Genomic DNA, 6,800 nt, shown 5'->3' with positions numbered 1-6,800 from the left:
GCCCCCGGGTCTATTCACAACTGTCGTCTCCACTTTTAATTTTACTTTTCTTTGTTTACTTTTTGCTTTCAGTTCTCACTTTGCAAACAATCTATAAGGGATTGACAACGCCTTCATAGCATTGGGTGCAAGCTCTTTGTGTTTGTGCAGGTACTTGTGACTTGACTCGATCCTCCTACTGGATCGATACCTTGGTTCTCAAACTGAGGGAAATACTTACTGCCGTAGTGCTACATCACCCTTTCCTCTTCCAGGGAACACCAACGCAAGGCACCAAGGCCGCGGGGGAATCCTTTGCATATTTGCCAAGGAAGTCCCTGTAGGCGTAGCCAGCAGCAGAAGGATTCCTGGCGCCGTTGCCGGGGAAGGTCTTTTGTTGCCGTAGCAGAAGGATTTCTGGCGCCGTTGCCGGGGAAGAGAGATCAATTCAAGATCTATCCGAGTAGGTGTCACAAACTCATCTCTTGCATTTACCTTTTTTGCCAGTTGCCTCTCGTTTTCCTCTCCCCCACTTCAGATATGTCGTTTTCATTTGCCTTTCTCCTTTGCCGTTTTCATTTGCCTTTTGTTGTTTTCCTTTGCTAGTTTTCTTGCTTGCTTGTGTTCTTGTTTGTTTGTTGAAGTCATCATGGCTGAAAACACCAAACTTTGCGACTTCTTGAGTACTAATAATAATGATTTTATTAGTACTCCGATTGCTCCCGCCACTAGTGCGGAATCATATGAAATCAACGCTGCCTTGCTGAATCTTGTGATGAAAGAGCAATTCTCTGGCCTTCCTAGTGAAGATGTCGCGTCCCATCTCAATACCTTCATTGAGCTTTGCGTTATGCAAAAGAAAAAAGATGTGGATAATGATGTTGTTAAGTTGAAGCTTTTTCCGTTCTCTTTGCGAGATCGTGCGAGAACTTGGTTTTCTTCTTTGCCTAAAAATAGTATCGATTCTTGGAATAAGTGCAAAGATGCTTACATATCCAAGTATTTTCCGTCGGCTAAGATTATCTCTCTCTGTAACGATATCATGAATTTCAAGCAACTTGATCATGAACACGTTGCACAATATTGGGAGAGGATGAAGTTAATGATTAGAAATTGTCCCGCTCATGGCTTGAGTTTGTGGATGATTATACAAATCTTTTATGCTGGTTTGAATTTTGCTTCTTGCAATATCTTGGACTCCGCCTCAGGTGGAACATTCATGGAAATCACGTTAGGATAAGCTTCAAAACTCTTAGACAATATCATGACCAACTACTCTCAGTGGCACACTGAAAGGTCACCTGCTAGCAAAAAGGTACACGCTATAGAAGAAATTAACTCGCTTAGTGCTAAGATGGACGAGTTGATGAATTTAGTTGCTAGGAGAAATGCTCCTTTAGATCCTAATGACATGGCACTATCTTCCTTGATTGAGAGTAGCAACGCTAGTTTGGACGTTAATTTTGTTGGTAGGAACAATTTTGGCAACAACAATGCTTTTAGAGGAAACTATGTTCCTAGGCCTTTTCCTAGTAACTCCTCTAACAATTATGGCAATTCCTACAACAACACTTATGGAAATCATAACAAATTACCCTCTGATTTAGAGAGTAATATCAAAGAGTTCATCAACTCTCAAAAGATTTTCAATGCGTCCATAGAGGAAAAACTACTCAAAATAGACAATTTGGCTAAAAGCGTTGATAGGAAGTCTTGTGATATTGATGCTTTGAAAGTTAGATGTGCTCCTCCCAAGGTCAACTTGGATGAAACTTTAAAAGCTATGCGTGTCTCCATGAATGAGAGCAAAGAAAGAACCGCCCAAATTTGCATTAGGCATGAATGGTTTAAAAGGGTGTGTTCTACTGATGCAAATCACGAAGATCTTAAAGTGCTTGGTGTGACTCCTCTTGAATCTTTGTTTTCTCGTGTCAAACCTATTGATGAAGGGGCTGGATATGAATCCACTTTGGTTGAAAAATGCCCCAATGATTCGGAGTCCACCTATCTTGATGATAAAGGTGTGGAGAGTGGAATAGAAGAAATCAAAATATTGGGTAGTAATGAAACTCCCACTTTGGATTTCAAGGAATTCAATTATGATAGGTGCTCCTTGTTTGAATGCATTTCCTTGATGCAATCCATTGCAAACTCTCCACATGCTTATAGCCAAAGCAAAGCCTTTACCGCTCATATCATCGATGCTATGATGAAATCTCTTGAAGAGAAACTCGAATTAGAAGTCTCTATACCTAGAAAACTTCATGATGAGTGGGAACCTACCATCAAAATCAAAATCAAAAACTATGAATGCAATGCTTTGTGTGATTTGGGTGCTAGTGTTTCCGTGATTCCAAAGTCTTTATGTGATATTCTTGGTTTTCATGAGATTGAAGAGTGTTCTCTTAATTTGCATCTTGCGGATTCTACTGTCAAGAAACCCATGGGAAGGATCAATGATGTTCTTATTGTTGCAAATAAGAACTATGTACCCGTGGATTTCATTGTACTTGACATAGATTGCAATCCTTCATGTCCCATTATTCTTGGTAGACCTTTCCTAAGGACTATTGGTGCTATCATCAATATGAAGGAAGGCAATATTAGATTTCAATTTCCTCTAAAGAAGGCCATGGAGCATTTTCCTAGAAAGAAAATAAGATTGCCTTATGAATCTATGATGAGGGCTACTTATGGTTTGAGCACCAAAGATGACTATATGTGATTCCATCACCTTATGCCTAGCTAAGGGCGTTAAACAATAGCGCTTGTTGGGAGGAAACCCAACGAATCTCTCCTTTTTCTTTCTGTTTTGTGTTTTCCACACTTTCATAATTCTGTTATGATTGTGTTTTTTGTGTTTCTTTTGCGTTTGTGCCAAGTAAAACCGTTATGATTAGTCTTGGGGATGATCGTTTGCTCATGCTGGAAAAGGCAGAAACTTTCTGCTCACGAAAGGAATTTTCAATTTTTTTTCTTTAAGAGCTTTTGAGTTGATTGTTTTTGCTGCTGATTGCTACACAAATTGTTCAGACTGACGTAATGTTTCAGAATTTTTGAAGTACCAGAAGTATACAAAGTATACAGATTGCAACATACTTGTCTGCTATTAACAGATTCTGTTTTTGTTGAGTTGGTTGCTTATTTTGATGAAACTATGGATAGTATCGGGGGGGGGGGTATTAGCCATGTAAGATTGAACCCAACATCAACATAAGTAGAATTTAAGTTTTCTACAGTACCTAAGGAAGTGGTGGTTTGCTTTCTTATACTAATGTTATCATGAGTTTCTGTTTAAGTTTCGTGTTGTGAAGTTTTCAAGTTTTGGGTGAAGTTCTTATGGACAAAGAGATAAAGAGTGGCAAGAGCTCAAGCTTGGGGATGCCCAAGGCACCCCAAGTTGATTCAAGGATGCCGAAAAAGCCTAAGCTTGGGGATGCCCCGGGAAGGCATCCCCTCTTTCGTCTTCAACCCATCGGTAACGTTACTTGGGGCTATATTTTTATTCACCACGTGTTATGTGTTTTGCATGGAGCGCCTTGTATCGTAGGAGTCTTTTTTTGTCACAATCTTCCTTTCTGCACACAAAGAGAGAGAGACATGCACTCACCGTGATTTTGTCGAGCTTCACTTATATCCTTTGGTTAGGCAATTCAGCTCACATGTGTTTCACTTATATCTTTTGAGCTAGTTGATTTTGCTCTATGAGTTTCACTTCTATCTTTTAGAGAACGGAAGCGCGTAGCATGGTAGTTGATCTATGCTATGAAAGTAGTCTCAAAAGGGGTAGTTATCCAAAGGGATATGAAAACTTCCACCTTCATTTGCATTGAATAGTTAGAGAAGTTTGATTCATCTCAATTAGTTTTGAGTTGTGGTTGTGGTAATATTGAAGTTATATTAGTAAGGTGTTGTGGATCTAGAAATACTTGTGTTGAAGTTAGTGATTCCCGTAGCATGCACGTATGGTGAACCGCTATGTGATGAAGTCTGAGCATGATTAGTCTATTGATTGTCATCCTTTGTGTGGCGGTCGAGATCGCACGATGGTTTATACCTACCAACCCTTCCCCTAGGAGTATGCGTTGAATGCTTTGTTTCGATTACTACTAAAACTTTCGCAACAAGTATATGAGTTCTTCATGACTAATGTTGAGTCCATGGTTTAGATGCACTTTCACCTTCCACCATCACTATCTTCTTTAGTATCGTGCAACTTCCACCGGTGCACAAAACCACCATATAGCCTCCCTCAAAACAGCCACCATACCTACCTACTATGGCTTCTTCAAAGCCATTCCGAGATATACTGCCATGCAACTACCACCATGACATGTGCCACCACTTCTACATTGCCATTGCATGATCATAAGATAGCTAGCATGATGTTTCCATTGATGTCTATGCCATGCTCGATCATTGTCATGGTACACTACCGAAGCATTCCTTATAGAGTCATCATTGCTCTAAGTTTTGAGTTGTAAGTGTGATGATCATCATTGATGGAGCATTGTCCCATGTGAGGAAATAAAAGAGGCCAGTGAAGCCCATTTACAAAAATAGGCCAAAGATGCCCACCAAAATAAAAAAAGAGGCCAAAGAGCCCACCAAAAAAATGAGAGAAAAAGAGAGAAGGGACAATGCTACTATCTTTCCACACTTGTGCTTATAAAGCACCATGATCTTCATGATTTAGAGTCTCTCGTTTTGACACCACCATATAGCTAGTGGGAAATTTTCATTATATAACTTGGCTTGTATATTCCAATTATAGGCTTCCTCAAAATTGCCTTAGGTCTTCGTGAGCAAGCAAGTTGGATGCACACCCACTAGTTTTCTTTAAGAGCTTTCACATACTCTTAGCTCTAGTGCATCATTTGTATGGCAATCCCTACTCGTTCACGTTGATATCTATTGATGAGCATCTCCACAGCTCATTGATATGCCTAGTCAATGTGACCATCTTCTCCTTGTTTGCCTTGCAACCTCCACCACACTCCATTCCACTTATAGTGCTAAAACCATGGCCCACGCTCATGTATTGCGTGAGAGTTGAAAAGTTTGAGAAAGTAAAGGTGTGAAAACAATTACTTGGCCAATACCAAGGTTGTGCATGATTTAAATTCATTGTGCAAGGATGATAGAGCATAGCCACACTATATGATTTTGTAGGGATAACTTTCTTTTGGCCTTATTATTTTGAAAGTTCAGGATTACCTAGCTAGTTTGCTTGAAGTATTATTGTCTCCACGTCAATAGCAAACTTTTGTTTTGAATCTAATGGATCTGAACATTCACGACGCATAAGAGGAGTTACAAAGGACATCTATGCTAGGTAGCATGAAAGCATCAAAAATTCATTCTTTATGACTTCCCTACTCGAGGACGAGCAGGAGTTAAGCTTGAGGATGCTTGATACGTCTCAAACGTATCTATAATTTTTTATGGTTTCATGTTTTTATCTTGTCAACTTTCGATGTTTTATATACCTTTTATATCTTTTTGGGACTAACTTATTAATTCAGTGCCAAGTGCCAGTTCCTGTTTTTTCTGTGTTTTTGACTCTTTTCAGATCTGATTTTGGAACGGAGTCCAAACGGAATAAAATCCCCGAAATGAATTTTTCCAAAACAGAAGAAGATCGGGGGACTTGAGGGCCAAGGCAGGAGTCCCACAGGGAGCCCACAAGCCCTGTTGCCGCGGCCAGGGGGCCGCGGCGACCAGGCTTGTGGCCTCCCTGGAGCTCCCCTGCCCTAGCTCTTTGGCCTATATATTCCCTAAAATCCCAGAAACAATCAAGGCATCCACGAAAACACTTTTCCGCCGCCGCAAGCTTCTGTTTCCGCGAGATCTCATCTGGAGACCCTTCCAGGTGCCCTGTCGGAGGGGACTTTGGAGCTAGAGGGATTCTACATCAACATCATCGCCCCTCCAATGACTCGTGAGTAGTCCACTTCAGACCTACGGGTCCGTAGTTAGTAGCTAGATGGATTCTTCTCTCTCTTGGATCTTAAATTCAAAGTTCTCCATGATCTTCATGGAGATCTATCCGATCTAATCCTCTTTGGCGGTGTGTTTGTCGAGATCCGATGAATTGTGGATTTGTGATCAGATTATCTATGAATTATATTTGATTCTTTGTTGATTTCTCTTATGCATGATTTTATATCCTTGTAAGTCTCTCCGAGTCTTGGGTTTTGTTTGGCCAACTAGATCTATGATTCTTGCAATGGGAGAAGTGCTTGGTTTTGGGTTCATACCGTGTTTGAGATTGTCCATCTACACCATGTCATCTTGCTTAAGGCGTTACTCTGTTCTTATGAACTCAATACACTAGATGCATGCTGGATAGCGGTCGACGTGTGGAGTAATAATAGTAAATGCAGAAAGTATCGGTCTACTTGCTTTGGACGTGATGCCTATAGATATGATCATTGCCATAGATAACGTCATGACTTTGCACGGTTCTATCAATTGCTCGACAGTAATTCGTTCACCCACCGTCTACTTGCTTTCATGAGAGAAGCCACTAGTGAACACTACGGCCCCCGGGTCTATTCACAACTATCGTCTCCACTTTTACTTTTACTTTGCTTTGTTTACTTTTTGCTTTCAGTTCTCACTTTTCAAACAGTCTATAAGGGATTGACAACCCCTTCACAGCGTTGGGTGCAAGCTCTTTGTGTTTGTGCAGGTACTTGTGACTTGACGCGATCCTCCTACTGGATCGACACCTTGGTTCTCAAACTGGGGGAAATACTTACTGTCGCAGTGCTACATCACCCTTTCCTCTTCAAGGGAACACCAACGCAAGGCTCCAA

The sequence above is a fragment of the Hordeum vulgare genome, chromosome 1H, assembly GCF_904849725.1.
Source record: "Hordeum vulgare subsp. vulgare chromosome 1H, MorexV3_pseudomolecules_assembly, whole genome shotgun sequence".
NCBI lineage: Eukaryota > Viridiplantae > Streptophyta > Magnoliopsida > Poales > Poaceae > Hordeum > Hordeum vulgare.
Note: the sequence above shows the minus strand (reverse complement) of the source record.